Consider the following 21,031-nt stretch of genomic DNA (forward strand, 5'->3'; position numbering starts at 1 on the left):
GGAAACTGGACTAATCCCAATAAGTCTAGTTTACCCACTGGGTTGGAAGGTCATGTGGCAGTCGCTTAAAAACTAGTGCCTACGTCAATTCCCGGGATTAGTTGCCAAGCGTACCCCAGCCTCCCGTGAGCCGTGGCAAAAGCCGGGACAACGCCAAAAAAGATGAGGTTTGATACTTGTGAATTATTCTACCATTAACCGATCAAGAAAAGCAGGCATCTACAAATCCACATTAAAATCATAAAAATGCGGAATATACAGATGAAGTTCATAAGATTAGTAGGCTTTGTGAATTGGTTACTATGAGTTTCATTTCTCCACTAACTAGAGGTTGTCAGGAAGAGATCGCTCAGTAGCGATAAAGCCGCCTGTTGTTTACCTCTGTCTTCATGATTGTTTAATTTGTGTTTCCATGTAAAATTCTAAGGTGGTGTAATAAAGAGAATTTGTATTGTATTGTATTTTATTAGACCTACACCTATTAGGAGTGGTCAATTTTTTGAAATTAAAACCATGTTCGAAACTAATACTTACTTACTTACTCCTCTGGCGCAGCGACCCAAAGTGTGTCTTGGCCTCCAACACGACTGCTCGCCACTGATCCCGGTCCTGTGCCGTGTCTCGCTGTAACTAGACGCACTAGCTGATCTAGTTAACATAAATAATGATTGACACAGCTGATCAATCGATCTATATTATTTTCATAAACTTTAAAACCTCAATTATTATATACAAATGTTAATTAAAATAAATACATGTAAGTAACTATAATATATGCATTCAGTAAATTAATTTTAAATAACAGCAAAACATTCTCACGAGAAATTCGAAACAACAAACAAAAACTTAACTGAGTCAAGTTTGTAGTGGGCCATTAATCAGAAAAACTGATTCGCTGAATCCAAAGAGAATGGAATGTGTATAGAGAATTACTGTCGGTGAATTTTGTAGTCACGAAGATTATGCTGCCATCTGTTGACGCAGTATTGAAACTAAAGATGAAAATGTATAAAAATATCAATAAAACATATATATTTACATATAGACATAAATGATTTTTATTAATTTAGGAACGCCATGTGTTTTGATCCATGTTTTTTTTACATTGATGTGCATTAGAATTGTTGAATATCAAGAGAGTGGCGCCATCTGTTAGAGAGTGGCTTTGTCTTGATTTCCGAGGCAAGGGGTTTCTTTTGACTTTGCTTGTCTTATGGGATTCACATCTCTTTGCTAAAACTACTCAAGATTGGAACTCGAGTTTAAAGGAAATAAATAACAAAGTTTTAATTTTGAAGTGCGCCTAACGCGTCAAATGCGTCAAACGCGTTTCGTTAATGTCTTTTATGGTTATAAATACCCCCACGCCAAGCTGGGAACGGTTGATTCTATTTTTGTCCGTCGGATTGTCACGATCTCTGGCTCGCCCGTAGACGTTAAAACAAAGGTGTTATTTTTACGGTTGAATGTTTGACATTACGTAGCTACTATGCTGCTTTTTGTCAGACTGTTCAATTGCTAGTTCAGTGTAAATACTTACGTGTGTTTTGGTGTTTTTGTGTTTTAGAGCCAGATTAGTGTCTGATTGCACGGTCAATCAACCGAAAACGCTTAACCTAGCGGTGATAAGCAGGCTTTTCCGGGAATCCAGTAGTGTTAGGTCCAGGTCGCGAGAGGGGCCTGGCGTCAACCTTTTTACCTACACAGGTGACGATTATACCTCTTACGTTATCTTCAAGGTCTGACAGAGGGATGTGAGGATCTCACGTGTGGATCATTAAGAGTAATCTTTACTCACTGAAATCTGTTGGTAATTGAAGAAGCGTGGTCTTGTTATATATATTTATATAATCACATTTTATATTTGGAATAGGGCGTCTTATTCGTCAGTACCCTTGGCTACGGCCTATACTGCGGAGGGAGGCAAATTACACAGACACTAGGGTTTGCAATACCTCGGTTTTGTCGGCCGAACGTTTACAGCTTAAATTAGGGTCCCTCTCACACACTTCCCCCCCTGTAATACTAGAGGTTCGCTTCTAGTCTTACACATTAGAATAGGTGAAATTGGGGTAGAGTTAGGGTAGAGTCATTATTTGGGTGTTAGGGTTAATTATTATTTCTTTCTTTATTATTATTTATTCTTTCACATGTATTTTGGTTACATACAGTGTTAAAATCATTAGAGTGTTAATTGTTTTAAAATACAGAATAAATTAAAGTCTAGTTTTAGTAGCATATGGATGGGTTACTGAGGCTCGTATATTAAATATGATTTAAAGGTAATACATTTTTATATTTGGTGAGATAGGGGAACAAAGTTATTTGAGGACATACTAAATAATTTTGTTATAGGGAGCTAGTGACAGGCGAAGCAGTTCACTAGTGACAATTTGAGCTTTTCTATATTGGGTATCTAAGGGTTAAAAAGTCATGTTTATTAGACGATCGCTTCAGTATTCCATACATTTATAGTATATTCAGATAAGTTTCTTGGCGTTTCTTCTTGTCTGAAAATAGGTTCCGAAACGCAGATAAAAGTAAATATTACATAGTGTTTAGGAATACCTATTAAAAACAAAACAAAATAAAATAGGTATTATTTAGTTTAGAGACCCGACTTCATCCGAGGCGTGACAGTAGATAAAGTATGTTTGTACGTATTAATTTTTGCAACATTTACATATATATATTTTCCTTTAGCTAGCTAGATTAGCGAATGGATATAAAAGAAAAATATAATTACAAACAACAAGGGCTTACACTACTGTTCATGGTAACTGGTCACGGTAGGGCTCGGTAGAAGATAAATTCTAAAAAATATAATTTATTATTTAATTTTTTTCATATGATAGTGTTATAATATAGAAATACAGTAGAAATATTTACAATTACATAGGGTATTTTAGGGGTAGTATTTTAAATCCAAATCTAATCAGTCTGCACATAAAAGACGAAGGGTACTAAGGTTCACAACGTATTAATTTCACTAGACGATCACATGGCCAAATTTATTTATTTTTATTTATTTATAATTAATTCTGGATGAGTTTTATTAAAGTAGATTAGCTAATATTGGGTTAAGGTACATCGCCAGTTCTCAACCCAGAGCTCGCGCAGATCAGCGTCCACCACATCCGGCCATCGATACCTAGGTCGACCGACCGGGCGGCGTCCTATCGGTTTTCCCTCAAACGCTCTTTTCACCGCCCGATCACCTCCCATTCGCTCAAGATGGCCGAGCCACCGAAGCCTTTGCGCCTTTGTCACACCAATGATGTTTGGTTCAGCAGCTAGTTCTTCAACTTCGAAACTAATACTATATTTTCTAAATATGGTGCAAATATTAAGATATCTTGAATCGAGTAGTAACTAATCATATATATAAAATTGAAAAACCAGAACGGGATAAAAAACGAAAGAAGAAGCGAGATGGCGCCTTACAAATTTCTAAAAAAGTTTTTGACACGTTTCTCGAATACGACGCACGTATGATAAGAAAAAACTGTTCCAATCTATTATCTAAATATGAGAATATAACTAGAACATAAAATTTATCGCTTTCGATGCGTATTTAATTTACAATAAGCAAATGAAATTTTCAAAATAACTTTATTCGGCCATCTCTCGGCAACTCTCGGTTGCTTTCGTTTGGCGGGGCTACAGATTAGACCAAAAAATCCGTAAGTTAAAGTAAACTAAATTATGTTTGTCATGTTGGTATACAGGTATTTCTGAGTTTTTTTACACGAACTAAAATAAAAAGTGCTGTCAACCTCAACCTTAGTCTATAGAGCCCATACGAGTGATTTATGTCATATATGACTTATCATTCTTATCAATCAAAGTAATTACTATATTATTGTTATCAATTTGTATTTTGTTGTTTTAAATTTATTTTTGAGTTATATTATTCAGATTGACTTTCACGGCTTCGGCAAACATTGCCATTCGTCCGGGGAACGGGCTAAGAATGCTGAGATGGGCCAAAAATACAAAGTTGATAGTAAGTTATGTAGGTAGATTAAAGTGCATGTTCAGATATTATTGAGCGACCTGATAAAAATAAGCAAATATACAGTCAGCAGTCAGCCAAATATCGTAATATAATTTTGTTGTCATAGAAATAAGGATGTGGTCCGATATAGTGGCGAAATATTGAGAGACAAAAGCGGCTAAATTCAGTCGTGGCTCGGACACTTAGAGAGAATGGGAGAGGATCGTGCAGTGAAGAGAGCGCAGGTAGGTACTTGGGACAACAAAATGGGAGACGCCCGAGTGGACGTCCTAGGTACCGCTGAAACGACGTAGTTGCTCAAGACCTGCTCCACCACGGCCATGGCGACTGGCGAGAGCTATCGCAAGACCGAGAGGACTAGACTACCTATGTTTGTATGAAAAGGCGATTTAAGGGCGGTGGTCGTCCATATTCGTCTGAACGTTTTTGCAACTAGGCTTATAAGAACAAATAATAATTTCATCTTGAAACAAGTTTTAAATAAATACGTGTAGATGAAAAAATACAATCTTGCCTTTTATCAAATCACATCATTTTTTGACAAATTTGCGAATTGAGTTATCCAAATAACGGCTACAAATAAGAAATCCCTATCACAGTTTTAAACCATGGCAGGGTTGAATACATAATAATGTCGGTATTTAACTAAACATAAGACGAACTCTTTATTTCATTTACGCGAGCGGAGCTGCGGGCCCGTCTAGTTTCAAAATAACGTTCGTCTGCATTGCGCCCGGCGCCACAAAACCCAGTCCGTTGAAGTAATAACGTGCGGTTGACAGCCCTATTGTTGTCGATTGTTTTCTACCATTTCATTAAAAGTAGCTTCTTTCATAAGCTTTTATTGGAGAGTACAAAAAATGCTTTAACAAAAAAGAACCGATATCTCAAACAGATTGAAATGCCATTTTTGTTTTATTTATGCCACGGCAAACAAGCGCCTGACCTAAGGCTATGATGGTCGACTGGATAAATGATATGGCTGTATAAATGATGATAAAACTGACATTTTATCCAGTTTTTATTGATTTGTCGTCTTTTCCACTTTTGACAGCGATAGTCGTTAAATGATTAAGGTGAGGTATGCCCGGGGAAAATTTTCAGATTCTGTCAAATTACCCCATTTCACACACAAGCACACGTCACGCACACTACCTCACTTTACCGGGACAGGTCAGTGACCCATCCTATTTTTTTTAAGATGCAAATGAGAGTATTTTGAGTTTCGTCTTAACAACTAGCCTCCTTTCAGGAAGAGAAACTCTAAAAAAGTTCCATTGAAAGAAGGAAGACAAAACAATATATTTTATGTTGCTCTCCTTGTCTGTTCATGTCACATGTGACGTACTTATATGTAAATTAACTAAATAATCGAATTCATTAGATACTCGAACTAAATAAACCGAATAAATACAGAAGTCGTCAAATGAAAAAAGTTATTTAGGTACTACTCTAATTAATAGGGCTTTCGATAAGGCACAAATCAATCCAATGACAATTTCATTAAAATCATATGTGTATTCCGATGATATTATTATTATATAACTTACCTTAGCTTAGCTTCAATTTGTATATATTTAGTTATACTACCTAGCTACTAAGCAAAATTTGCATGCTTCTTCAAGTGAAATATAGGGGAGAGCGGGGACAAAGGTAACTGCGGGTGGAAAGTAACTATTGCTCTGTAGGTTTATCTAATAGACAAAATACCACTCCGCTGCTATTAAGCGATAGACAGTGGTGCCCCCTTCACTCAGTCAGCGCATTCAGTCGAAACGAGCGCCACGTGCTATTAGGTTGTGTGAGAGGACGCAACGTGACGCAAAATTTTTCGAATCAAAAGTACGTTTTTTGACTTTTAGTTCTTTGTTGTTTATGTTGTATTAAAATTCATACATTTTCTGAATATTTGCATATCCCCTAGAGTGGCATTGTCTGGCTAGGTCTCTATGGTGGCGGGGAGCCGGGAGATGGACAGATATAACAAGCCGTTGAATGGCGGCGCCTCAGATTTAACGGTGGCTTGAGGTTGAGTGGTGCGGCAAATTTAGAAAAATATACGTCAAGTGGCGGCGCCTCCATGGGTGGTCATCGCAAATTTGACGTGTGCTAGAAATTTGACCAATTCTCAAAAATATGTATGATTGAATTGAATTCAGCATAAAATAGCTTTTTTGATTGTATAGGTACCAATGAATTTCATTATATTTATTTGAATTATGCTGGACTTGATCAAATCTCATATTACCAATTATTTTTTCTTTCATGTATAAAAATATGTATAATTAGGAAATAAAACAATTGATTGAAAAAAAGCAGTCTTTATGACAAAACATTACATTTAACACGATTCACACAGTTTATTTCACTTTTTATCACTGCATATTCCATTTGTGTACCTTTGTAAGGACAATGTTGTTAGCAAATAAATTTCTGGTTTCTGAATGTTCGCGGCTCGACGGTCGGTGCGTACGAGGTCTGGTGGGGCGTGAACATCACGCCATTTCTAAAAAACATTATTTTACGCGGGAATTCAACCTTTAAGGAATACCATCCTTGTTTAATGAAGAATGCATCTTGCAAAAGTGAGCAAGCAAGGCATAGTTTTAATGGTTTTATTTTAGGCGCAAAATACGGCGTCGCACAGAGGCCGGGAGACGGTCTCTGCCACACACGGGCTTGTTGTGACGGAACCGTCTCCCGGTTCACCGCTAATTGGGGAGTGTCTGGCTCCCGGCCTCTGCCACGCAGGGGCATGTTTTAAAAATGGCCGCGCCATTTTTCCTACCGTTCAACCGGAGGCCCTGCCACCCGAAGGGATATTGATTAGATTGATTGCAATTTATTTTTCTCGCACACGTTGCGTTTCAAATTCAAAGATATCTTTCATGTTTTCAGAAAAATGCGGTCGGGTACAAAAGTAACAAAGCCATACAAAAGTAACATTTACATCCCATACAATATACCTATTGGATCTATGCCATATTAGTAAACGATGTATGCCATATTTGTAAGTGAAAAAACTCTGACCCCTGAATTATCTGATTAGATAACATGTTTATAAGACAATAATTGATCTCATCACTTGAAATAAAAACAATTTCTAACGAGGAATTAATATTGATTTGTTTTCTTAAAATACTAATGTTTATTTAGTTGAAATGCAAATATTAAAGTGTGTTATCAATAATAATTTACATGATTAGTAGGTACTTTTAGGGTTCCGTAACTCAAAAAGAAAAAACGGAACCCTTATAGGATCACTCGTGCGTAGGGGTCACAAAACCGTGCGTATTTTATAAAACCGGTTTTTCGGTTTTTGTGAGATTGCAAAACCGGGTTTTCGGTTTTTTCGATGATTTCGATCTTACGTATAATTTGTAAAATAAGCAATTATTTTTAGGTTCAATGTTTTGATATTACGTCTTCCACGACATTTCTATTTACTTTACCAAGACCATATCAATAAATTAATCCAAATCCATCAATAAAGTTTTTAACTAAGCAGTAATTCTAAACCGGTTTGCCTAAGCAACCTATTATATGACAACGGTGTTGACATAGTCCTCCTTCTGGAAATACACCGCTGATGATGCCCAACTCGCTAAACGAGATAAAATACCGGGATTTGATTTGGTAGCGGCATTATAATACCATAAACAATTAATATAGAACTTCGACATGCGGCCGGTCTTCTCTTACTGCCCTGGTCAACGTGATTTCAAATAACATCGATGGCAACAATATCGCCACCACGATTATTCAAATCGGCGGAACGCGGATATGCAGCATATATAATCCTCCACGTAGCTGCTGGCATACTCCACGCCTTCCTTACTTGGAACACCCATCCCTTTACATTTGAGACTTGAATAGCCACCATACCGGCTGGGGATAAAGGAAATCTGACGCCAACGAGAAGGCGATCATGGACTGGGCAGATAGGAACAAAACAACACTGTTTTAGTCGTTTCTCACAAAGGCAAAGGAACTTTCAAATCAGCTCGATGGAGAAGTGAACCCGGACCTAGTCTTCACAACAAGAGCAATAGACGGTACCCCAGTGGCCGCCGAGCTGTACGCGCTAGCGGATTTTCCACACTCTCAACACAGCCTAGTATTAGTTGTCATAGGTCTGAAAAGGTCTGAGTCGTATCCTGCCTAACACCACATCGCGGAAGTTTGCTTATGCTGATGATGCCCTTGTGACACAAAAAGACAGCTTGAAAATTGAACTAAATATCCCGGAAAAGGACCTGGATCTATTAGATGACTATTTCTCTCAGTGGCGTTTGTGCCCCTGCCCTTCCAAGACCGAGGTGTTCTGCGTTCACCAGTGCAACAAACTAGCCAACACGGAGCTGATATTAAAATTCAGAGGCAATCTTCTCCGACACAACTTTCTTCCTAAATATCTCCGAAGCATCCTGGATTGAAGCCTTAACTTCAAGGACCATCAAAGCAGTCTATCTGCAAAACTGGGCAAATAGATATAACGTTGGAGACTAAAAAGCTGTTCATTTATACAATTAGTGCGTATAATGTATTGTTTTTTTAATTTGCTCTTCAAAATAATGAAACTATGTTTACAAAATTGTAAAATCGAAAAACTCGAAAAAGCCGGTTTTATTAAAGTAAAAACCCGGTTTTGACAATTGGCTGTAAACCCGGTTTTTCCGGTTTTTTCGATTTCGGTGAAACCGGGTTTGTGACGCCTACTCGTGCGTCTGTCTATACGTCTGTCACAGCCAATTTGCTCCAAAACTATTGGACAAATTAAGTTGAAATTTGGTACACATATGGAAGTCTGCTACCCAAAGACGGACATGTAATATAAACAAATGAATTTTAAGTATAGGCTATTTTAAGGGGAATATGAGAAAATTAGAAAACCAAGTTTTGCAAACCATATCGTGTTACATATTAAAAGGGCTTATTTTGAGGATCTCAAATATATATTTTTTTATAATTTTATATAAAACAGTTTAGAAATTATTTAAGAAAATAGGCAAAAAATGACCGGGCCCCCCCCTTATCTCCGATAATATAGGGTCTAAAATTTTGAAAAAAAAAAATACACAACCTTCTACCTCTAGATGACAGGAAAACCTATTAGAAATCTAGAGTCAAGCGTGAGCCGGACTTAAGAAAGAAAACGCGGTTGGGCTGTTTTAAGGACACAGCCGTAATGGTTTACGTGAAACTAGCTGTGGACAGCTTTTTCGAAAGCCGATGGCCGAGCTACGCGTAGGGCCGTAGGCCCAAGCATCCCTCAGAGGCTTTTTAAAACGCACGGCCGAAGGCCGAGTTGCGGGAGGTTAGTGCTCAAACACAGAACAATTATAGTTCAATTGTCTGAATGCGAAGGTCGAAAGCCCTGAAGGCCCGGAGCCTCCGACAAGTGCATGCTCCCCTGAAAGGAGATTGTCGATTTTGTTCTATCTTTTGCTAAGGGGTCATCCATTAATTACATTACACGTTTAGGGGGAGGGAGGGGTCAAGAAAATGTGACATATTGTGACATGGGGGAGGGGGGAGACACAAACTTTGTGACGTCACTTTAACTTCATCAGTAACCGAAAATTTATTTAAATTATTTTATTCGCTGTACATTTAAATAACAAGTTTTTAAAACGATAATCGTTTTTATTCGTTTAATTTTCTTTCCTTAGCAGTGTTGGGTTATAAAATTACTAATATTTCATCATCTCAGCCATAAGACGTCCACTGCTGAACATAGGCCTCCCCCTTGGACCTCCATACGTGCCGGTTGGAAGCGACCCGCATCCAGCGTCTTCCGGCGACCTTAACAAGATCGTCTGTCCATCTTGTGGGTGGACGTCCTACGCTGCGCTTGCTAGTCCGTGGTCTCCACTCGAGCACTTTTCGACCCCATCGGCCATCTTCTCTGCGTGCAATGTGGCCTGCCCATTGCCACTTCAGCTTGCTAATCCGGTGGGCTATGTCGGTGACTTTAGTTCGTCTACGGATCTCCTCATTTCTGATTCGATCACGTAGAGAAACTCCGAGCATAGCCCTCTCCATAGCTCGTTGAGCGACTTTGAGTTTTGAGATGAGGCCGATAGTGAAAGACCACGTTTCGGAGCCGTAAGTCATCATTTCTAATATTTATATCGTCAAAAATATTTTGATAAAATATTTATAATACTTAGGTGCTTACTTAATTCGATTTGGCGATTTCGTAGAAAAAATGTGACGTCACACTAGGGGGAGGGGTTTGCCAAATGTGACCAAGTTTTTTTTTTTTTTATTATTATGAATGGCCTTACTCATGGCCACAGACTAGCCGAGGCGTAGACGTGGCCTACGATGGAGCGAGCTCGCCCAGAAGGTGCCTGTTCACTCTTGATTTGAAGGTTGCCGGGTTATAAGAACACGGAAATATAGACGCCGGCAAGGAATTCCATTCCTTGGCAGTGCGCATAAGGAAAGTAGAAGCAAAGCGCTTCGTGCGAATTGGTGGAATATCTACCAAGTAAGGATGGAAACCGGCCGTGCGTCTGAAATGTGACAAGGAGGGGGGGAGGGGTCAAAAAACCTAGAAATTCGTGTGACGTAATTAATGGATGACCCCTAAGCGATTGGGCCCAATACCTATACATTACTGGAAAAACGCGTAAGAAGTCTGCAACTAAGCGTGAGCAGGTCTTGATAATAAGAATTGTGGATAAGCTCTGTCAGGGCCACAACCGCAATTGTTTACGTGAAACGTGGTGCGGACAGCTAGTGCGAAGGTTGATGGCCAAGCTCTGAAGGTTGGGCCGAAGGCCTGACGCATCCGAGAGAGGTGCACCTCCACGCAAGGTCGAAGCATGACCTTTAGGAGGTTAGTGCTCAAACAGAACAAATAATTGGTTTAAGTACGAGTAGCTAAGTGAGAAGGCTGAACTGCCGTATATCGCGACCATCGAATTTCGCAAATTGCGGGGATTTTTCTATTACACCAATGAAGCCGTAGGTAATTAGAGTGACAGAGAGAAATGCCAGCAATTTGCGAACTTCGAGCTTCGATTTCCGCGGTTATAGCCCTGTTATCTTGAATTAACAGAGATACACCTAACAATGAAAAAAAAATGTAGGCACTATGCTTAACATAATACTTGAACAAAAAAAATGGGTAACTAACTATCCTAAGATAGCCAGCTGTGTGTGGACAAATTGAATAAACAGTTGAATGTACTTAAGAACTTCGCTTTGCTCGCTCGTTCAAAAATGTGTGCAGTACGGAACCCTTGGGACGTGAGTTCGACTCGCACTTGACCGGTTTTTATTTTGATTTGATATGTCATATTATATTAAATTACAGCCCACTGTGTCTTGTTACTTTTGACCCACAACGTGTTACTTTCTGCACGCCAACGGGGTGATTTGTAACAAAAAAGGATTTTTTAAAAACAAAATACACAATTATAATGTTAGTCAAGACGTTAATGTACAGATCATGCACTGACATTATATATGATACATTAAACTCATCAAAATAATAAGGGTTAACCAGAAACTAAGGTCAAAGTACAAAGTGTTACGTTTCTCCCCGCTCTACCCTACGCATCCAAAATTACTGTCCACCTATGTTCATCACTATATGTATTTTTTGCAAATAAATATATGGTTATCTTTATCAATAAATTAAGTCCTGGCAGGGTGGAACTTTCATTTTGGCGGATTCTTTCTCTCTGCATCTGACTGTACCTATAGCTGTTACGGCATTTTTTTGGTAAACTTACGGTTATATGTTCAGACTCTGAATCTCTATACTAATTTAAGACGAAAATATTTAAAATATATGGACATACCTCTGGTCCTTGAACTACGTCCAAAGAGAGGTATGGGAATGGGAACTGAGAATGACATCTCGCTTCGTGTGGTAGGGCACAGCACAGCGAATGTCATTCCAGATCTAGAGCAGAGCTCAACCTTACAGAAATCTGCAGCCAAATAACACTAGCACTAGACTCTACTCATAGTGTCCTTCCTGCCGGTGAGTATGGTTGCCAGTTATCAACGAGGGGTGCGGAGTGTTAGACTCGGCAACGCGCATGGAGTTGCAGGCGTCCAAAGGCTACGAAGATTGCTTATCATCAGACGGGCCGGGCCGTATGCTTGTTTGTTAGCGACGAGGTATAAAAAATAAAATTAAATATGCACAGAATATCATTGAATTAAAAACTTTGTTTTATTTTATAGTAAATTAGTATAACACTCGATACACAGGCAATCACAATCCAGGCCGCAGTGATTTTGGGCTGTAAGCCTCGTAGGCCAGTAGGTATATATCGGCCTCACAAGCCGCAAAAACTCGCTAGGACTGAGTCTAGACCGTAGCCGTTTATTTATTCTTGATTTCATGAAGGTTTGCAGAACAGTACGTAACCGCATTATACATCTATCTTAGACGGACCTCACAGCAACAAAACAGGTTTACCACTGCACGATTTTCAAGTAGTACACGAAATATTTACATAATGTTCCGTATTAATAGGTAATATTTGAAGATCAAAAGTTCTGTAACATAAATACAAGATCACAACATTGTCTTCACAGTTCATTGACGTTGACGTACAAAAGTACGTCAAATAGGTATGCAATATTAATACCAGCATAATGAAAATTAATTCCAATCAGTAAGTATGAGTCTTCAAACTTTTTTTATTCTAAGCCGGGTTTCAAGGAGCAAATTACTTAAATGATATTGGAATCGTATTGTTTTAAGATAGTTTACTGCCTTTTTCAACCATTATGCCCCAACAAATCAAATCTAAGATGAGACTCGAGCTCCATCTGATGATAATTATTTACCCTGTTTTTTTAAATAGTATTTGTCTACTGGTATACTTTTTCGTATATGTATATGATTTAATGTCGAAATAAATGCCAAAATCAACTGTCATTTTAATTAAATTTGCGATACGTGTGCTTTGATCCGAGCCCAGCGGGCATCTGATCAAAGAAGTTGCGTATACGGAACCGCTGATATCATATTTTGGAACTTATTTATTGAATGTGAAATTAAAAAAAAAGTAATCCTGGTAGTCGCTCAAGCATACAATTGCGCGTTATTAGAAGCAGTTTTCAAATTTTTATCTTTTGTGCACAAATTGTTACGAATCTTGAAAGTCCGTTTTAGACCTATGTTCGTGATCATTTTCTATCGAGCAAAAGTCAAAAACTTAGGATTCTAATCACTCTAATCAGTAGAAAAAGCCCTCAAGTTTGCTAATTGAATGTATGGCAGCTGTATCGTGATCCAAAAAAGAGCTACGGCTTTTAAAAAACTCCGTTTTCTGAACTCACTGCACCTTAACTGCATAACATGGTCGTTGGATAATATGTCATTTGTCTACATTTCCAACTTAAACTTAGTGGATAAGTGGATAAGTTAAATGATATAAATGCCACTTGTCTAGATTTATACAGTTTTATAACATTCATACCGTTTTGTCCACTTGGACAACAATACACGGTAAATGGCTACGATTGTTGGATAATTAGACATATAGTCGATTTTTGACGGCTAGCCTTTGATTAATTTATCGTAGTGCTCACTGGGTCACGATAAGCGCAGTTAAGAAGCTGTGATTAGTCTTAACTTAATTGATTCATTTGTGTTACGAAAATTAACTATGTAAATTGTATTGTTTGTATTTTATTGTACTTAAATCGTACACATATAAGTCTATAGCATTCGGTAACACACTTTCATGCATCTAACTTAAATAGAAATGGCTTAACTGTGGTAACACAATGGAATCAATTAACTTTGGACTAATTACAGGTGCTTAACTATGTACAAATTTTTTGCACTTCACTCATAAGTCATAAGTGCTCTTGTGGTATATAAGTGGTGAAAAATGCAAGTTAAAATATCAGTAGGTAAGTATCTGTTTTTTTTCTTAAATATAATATGTATATACAATTTTAACTTTGAATTAAATTTGAATTTACTTACATATAACATTATCAATACGTACATTATTAATATCATTTCTTCTTGGCAGCTGCTGCTATCGAAGAAAAATAGCATAGATAACTCCAACGACGGGCCATTAAGGGCTACATGCAACCCATTTCATATGCCCAGCGAGGAGTTTCGGCACATAAATATAGAGTGCGCAAAGAATTGGCACTCTATTTGTGTGCCAAACTCGACGCTGACCTCAAGCCTCAACATGGCGATGGATTGCCGGCACATTTTAAAGTAAAGATACTCGTATTATGTTGCACTATTCCTCAAATCATTCTTGTCACCTTATTTAATAACGACATACCAACTTACAACTCTTTGTTTTAGGTTCTAACATCACTGCATCTACTGGCTGACGGTAGTTACCAAAGAGGAACTGGACAAGACCATGGAGAAGAAGTAGGAATAGTTGAAGTTGAAGAAGTTAGAGAAGTTGAAGTTGAAGAAGTTGGAGAAGTCGAAGTTGAAAAACTTAAAAAAGTTGGAGAATTTGAAGTTGAAGAAGTTAAATAAGTTGGAGAAGTTTAAGTTGAAGAAGTTGAAGTTCAACAAGATGAAGATGTTGGAGAAGTTGAAGAAGGTTAGGAAGATAAAGAAGTTGGAGAAGTTAAAAGTTGCTTTTTATTTATTATCCATACAAACTTCCACCCCCATGTCATCTCTTTTTCACCCTTAAAGGTAGGTATGGCTAATAAAATTGGTCACAAATACATAAACATTCTTTATCACCATACCAAATTTCATTTAAATCGGTTCAGCGGTTATTGATTGCCCATACAAACTTCCAACCCCCTTATCGCCCCCTTAAGGGGTGAGTTCTGAAATAAAAAGTATCCTATGTCCTTCCCCGGGAGTCAAACTACCCCTATACCAAATTTCAACTAAATCGGTTCAGCGGTTTAAGCGTGAAGAGGTAACAGACAGACAGACAGACAGACAGACACACTTTCGCATTTATAATACTAGCTTTTGCCCGCGACTTCGTCTGCGTGGAATTAGTGACAGCAGCTAAAGTAGGTATAGCGCCTGGTTAATGCTAATAGCAATTATTTAATTCACGCATTGCTTACTTCATTTATTAGGTAATTCATCAACTCTTTCAATTCCACCCCCTTTGATTTTTTCCTTCCTTCCTTTGATAATTTCCAACATAAAAACTATCCTAGGTAATATAATATGTCCTTCCCCGGGACTCAAACTATCTCTATTATTCTCTATAACAAATTTCAACTAAATCGATTCAGCGGCTTAAGCGTGAAGAGGAGGAACAGACAGACAGACACACCCTTTCGCCTTTATAATACTAAATTTTGCCCGCGACTTCGTCAGCGTGGAATTATTAATTTAGGTACGTAGCTATTATTTTGTTCAATCTGCGTTTTGTTGATTCCCCATACAAACTTCAACCCCCCTTTTCACCACCTTAAAGGGTGACTTCTTGAATGAAAACTACCATTTGTCCTTCCCCGGGACTCAAACTATCTCCGTACCAAATCTCGACTAAATTCTGCACCAGCGCTGGTCCTACACCGCGCGGGCGGGACAGTTCCTATTGACAATGTTTGTTGTGCAGTTGTTGTTTAATTCCCCGTACAAAATTTCACCCCTTTAAGGCATGAAATGGTAGGCCCGTATTTTTTACATGTTTATGCAAGTAACTGACGGTCTTTCCACCGCTATACAACCGGCTGGCGGTTTTTTTTATTTATAATAGCATCTAAACTATCATCTGGCAAAGTATCAGGAGGCGATGATTAAAAAAAAAAATTTGCATGTTCATGTGTTCAACTGACGGTCTTTTCACAGCGATACAACCGACTGACAATTTTTTAATTCACGATAGCATGTAAGAAACTATCATCTCAGACAAAGTATTAAGCGGGAGGCGATGACTGACGATATTTGCTCCTGCCGCAACATATAGGGCTAGTATAAGGCGACGCTTACGGGAAAGTTCTTTCTTGTCCAGCAAATATCACTGGCACATTACGTCCGGGGTACAATCCGAGTGGGGGTAATATTGTACTTGTTAAGTCATTTAGTTTTACTTATTACTATAGTTCGTTTTTTTCTGCATTAGAAATAAGGTAAACAATCTTGATGTATCTTTTAATTGAAAAACACATTTTAAAAATAAGTTACTGCAAATATGTAACAATTATGAATCTAATACGATCATTTATATTCTTCTGCTTTCATAAGTAATAGTTATTGATTTTTAAAACGCGTTTTTCCATTAAAAGACATGTCAAGATCGCTTACCTTCTTCCAAGTTATTTCTAATGCTTAAAAAAACGAACTACAGTACATATTATTCGCTGGGTCGGAGAACCACGAATCGATCGCAACGCGCACCGTGGCCCAAAAAGAAACTTTCGGCAGACCAACTGTCACTTTTTACTAGCGAGGTTTACCTACGTATCTGTGCATTTAAAGTAATAATAATAAATAAAGCACCAGCTTCCATTATTAATTTTAATGCTGACTCTCCCTTCAATTCCAACATGTAACGGTAAAGGATTACACCTAATTTTCTTTGCAGGTGCATACATTTCTTCAAAGTAGGTATTTCCCTTTTGAGTTATTTTCATTAGCGAACTATCTGGCACTAGGTCTGCCCAATTGCTGCTCTTCACTGGTTTTTGGGAAGCTTTCTTAGTAGTTGATGTAGTATATCAGAGCCGCGATATGTTTACTCCTAACGTACACACAATCACATTTTCCACTCGTAACATAACGACTAAAATCAATCTGTAAAAAATAAATTATTTCTTTACTTTCTATTACATTAATGGATCATAATATTATGTATGTACTACGTCAAAGATTGCAAAAACAGAAAAAAACACCTTACATTCAAGGACGTTTGTCACTGAAGTTTGACGAATTAGGTACACGAGCTTCAATGGTGTGGCTCTTACGCTACGTCTTACGTAGGCGAACAACGCGCGAACGCGGCGCGGCGCGGCGCGGCGAAATCAATCCTTTGATGCCCATAGAAGTGTCCTACGTAAGCGATCTCGTTGCGAACGCGGTGCGGCGCGATTTGCACGCGAATGTCAGGCGGCGCGGCGCGGCGCGGCGCGGCGGCGGCCGCTTTCGCCGCGCCGCGCCGCGCCGCGTTCGCGCGTTGTTCGCCTACGTAAGACGTAGCGTTATACATCTTGCACATGTTAAGCCAACTTATTATTATCCCTTTGGAAAAACACGAAAAGTCTGCATTATTAACGACACTACAGTCATATCTAATACCTTTAAACGAGCAATTCTTGGATATTTATTTATTTATTTCGGGGATCTCGGAAACGGCTCTAACGATTTCGATGAAATTTGCTATATGGAGGTTTTCGAGGGCGAAAAATTTGATCTAGCTAGGTTTTTATATGTTTTCCGAGCATAGGTCGGTCTCCCAGATATTTAGTTACCTATATGAAATGCGTTATTCGATTTTTATTTCTTTACTTCTCGTAAAGTCAGCCATGAGTAAGTCCGTGTGTGTGTACTACCTGAAATTTATTGATTGTGCCATTTAGAGGGGAAATGAAGATTTACATGTTCGAATAGAATATGTATATGTAAATTACAATATTTCATTGAAATTATTTGTTCTCTTCGTAATGACAGCCAGCCATGTGACACTTCAAAGTCCGCTGTCATATCGCACCCAGCGAATAGGTTATGTTTTATTTAAAAAAAAACGATTTATTTTTCTAAACTGCAACATTCCTAACTGTAGGTACATCGGTGGACCTTATTTCAAAAGGCATAAAGTCCACCGATGTGCAGTTAACAGCGTGGGTGATTGTACAATTCGGCCGTGCTTATAATAAGAGCAGTAGAGTCAGACCAAGAAAAGTCTGCAGCGGATTTGATAGCCCACGCAGTGCAAGTGTTATTTTAAACGTCAAACTTCTATGAAATTATAACGTATAAATAACACTTGCACTGCGCGTGCGTGGGCTATCAAATCCGCTGCAGACTTTTATTGGTCCGACTCTAACTCATTTTGAAGTATCATTCAATTGGATACTTTGTACTTGTACAATATTATGTTCACAATTGAAAGAGATTTCAAAATGAGTTACTGCTCTTAATAAGCACGGCAGAATTATTTATTTGATTTGACAGATCACCGTTTTTTAGGTTAATAAGGTCGACTACTCTCCTTAAAATTTTGTATGACATTGCAAGCAAATATCAGCCTTTAGTCCGATAATGTATTAGCTTATTTCAAAGACTATGAATTCTAAGTACTAGAAATAAAGTAGATTTTGCGACATGATAAAGACGGTTAAATTTGAGGCGATGGAATAAAAGATTCACTTAAAAAAAAACCTTATATAAATTCAATTAGAATCTATATTTCAAAATCTTAAACCATTCAATAACTTTTAACTATCAATGCCACATGTGCATAAGTGGTGTGTGCGGCATGTCATTTAGCCTATTCATTAAAAAATACGCTTTAAGTAAACTTGTTTAGAATTGATTTTTCAAAAGCTCAAACTATGGATAAATTTAACTGTCAATGACATATCTAGATAAGTGGTAGAATGTGGTTTAACCATATTTTCTTTAAAATACACCTTAAGTCATCGAGTATAAATATGATTTTTCAAAACCTCAAAACATGTCACGCTATCATTAGTCACATATACGTTATCCTCGCGAACTATTAATTAAAATACGCTTTAAGTAAACTTGTTTAGAATTGATTTTTCAAAAGCTCAAATCATGGATAAGTTTTAACTCTCAATGACATATGTGAATAAGTGGTAGAATGTGATTTAACCATCTTTTCTTTAATATACACCTTAAGTCATCGAGTTTTAAATTGATTTTTATAAACCTCAAAACATATCACGCTATCATTAGCCACTTATACGTTATCCTCGCGACTTTTTACCGAATTATATCATTTATCAGATAGTCGTCATATCATGCATTAAATGATTAATGATACGGTGACATAACCATCATAGCCCTCCTGGGCGCGTAGCCAACGTGAAATCAATCATTTATTGCACCATGGTAAAAACAATCGTAGCGAACGAAACGCAACTGTCACTGTCACACTAGTGTGGAAGAGTGATGACTACGATACGTTACGAAGCGGTAACGATTGGCAGTGCCTTGAACTCTCGCAAAGCTCAAGATTCCACTTTTCAAACTTGAATTTCTGTTCGGGTATGTATAGCACGAAAAGTCAAACAACTTTTCCCCGTTGTAAAACAAATAACTATTTTATTAAAACCCACGAAGTAAACAAAACCTTTATTGCTTTCCAGTGGCACTATATAAAATTACGACGCCCATTTATTTCGAGGATTTCGCAAACGTTGGTACCGCGCTTGAGTAATAGTGTTTTGTGACATTCTAAATATTGTTTTCAGAGTTTAAAATTGTTTTTTGCACATTTTATACTTTTCGCAAAGCAAAGTTATTTATAGCATGTGATAGGATTTGTGACGTCAAACAAAATGTTGTCTGATTATTTTAAAATACATGGATATCATAATGATGCGTTCAAAAACCGCAAATTACGGTCAGCATTAAGATAAAATATTTTGTTACAACAAATATTTTATCTGTGAAAATGTTATTATTACGTAATATTTATTAACGTCTATATCAATTTCATAATTACATTAAAATTTCTAACATCTCTGAAAAACAAAGGAACTCGATTAAACCTCATTTGTAGAATCAGTTGAGATGACGTTTTATTGAGCGTTTGATCAAATGCCACAATGGCGGTCGTAACATACGGGTTCTAAACATATGATTCAGAGCTTGTAATATGTGTGTAAGGTAGATAAATCAGTATAACTGCACATAATTAGGCTTTGCTTTAACACACTCGTGCAATCCTTTTGTGAAATTCACTTCGTTCGTTTCATAAACCCACACTCGCACTTTAATGCCTTTCATTATGAAGTAATCACATAAACTACTATTACATACATTCTACTAGACTACATTCTTCTAGTATATTAGCGTTCCGTAATACGACTGGAGTAGGTACGTTAAAACCGGGCAAGTGCGAGTCGGACTCGCGCACGAAGGGTTCTGTACCATAATGCAAAAAAGGCAAAAAAAAAACGGTCACCCATCCAAGTACTGACCCCGCCCGACGTTGCTTAACTTCGGTCAAAAATCACGTTTGTTGTAAGGGAGCCCCACTTAAATCTTTATTTTATTCTGTTTTTAGTATTTGTTGTTATAGCGGCAACAGAAATACATCATCTGTGAAAATTTCAACTGTCTAGCTATGACGGTTCGTGAGATAATTATAGCCTGGTGACAGACGGACGGACGGACAGCAGAGTCTTAGTAATAGGGTCCCATTTTACCCTTTGGGTACGGAACCCTAAAAACTAATTTAATATGTACATTTTGACTTCGCCATTTTCAAGATCAACCGGAAATCCCCAGTCAAATTATTATAAAGGTATGACGCTTTTATAATGGCACTTCCATACTATCATCGGCTTGAACGGATTCTATCCGACTTTACAGCACATTTAAAATATATAAATTTAAAAACCTATATTGGAAGTAAAACTACGACCTAAGTAATTTAAATCACAATAAATCGGTATTCCTTCTCAATTTCTTGCTGAAAGGAACTTTGAAAAGGAATCCAAACTAACCCCATTAAGAAACACTCGTGATTTTCTTCAATCGTCCCAGTACTTCAAATCACTTGTTTAATAATATATATTAAATATTAAGTCTTATTCCTTTGAGTTAAGATCCAAAACTTTATACTTAGTAATATTGGTTTGGAATAGAAAAGCCTCGAACGTTGGTTTTTCTGTTGTTCGGTTTTGAATGGTAAAGTTTATAATTGAGATTACTTTGGCTTGAAGTATTAGTGGAGGGAAAACGAAGGTAAAACATTTTATACCCACTTTACATTTAACTGCAAATAAATAATAATAATTTAGCTTAAATACATCCAGTGGCGGATTTGCAGTCTTTACCACCCTAGGTGCTAGGTCCTGTAGCCCCCCCTTTCTCAGCAC

Source organism: Cydia fagiglandana, chromosome 11 (assembly GCF_963556715.1).
Source record: "Cydia fagiglandana chromosome 11, ilCydFagi1.1, whole genome shotgun sequence".
Classification (NCBI taxonomy): Eukaryota; Metazoa; Arthropoda; class Insecta; order Lepidoptera; family Tortricidae; genus Cydia; species Cydia fagiglandana.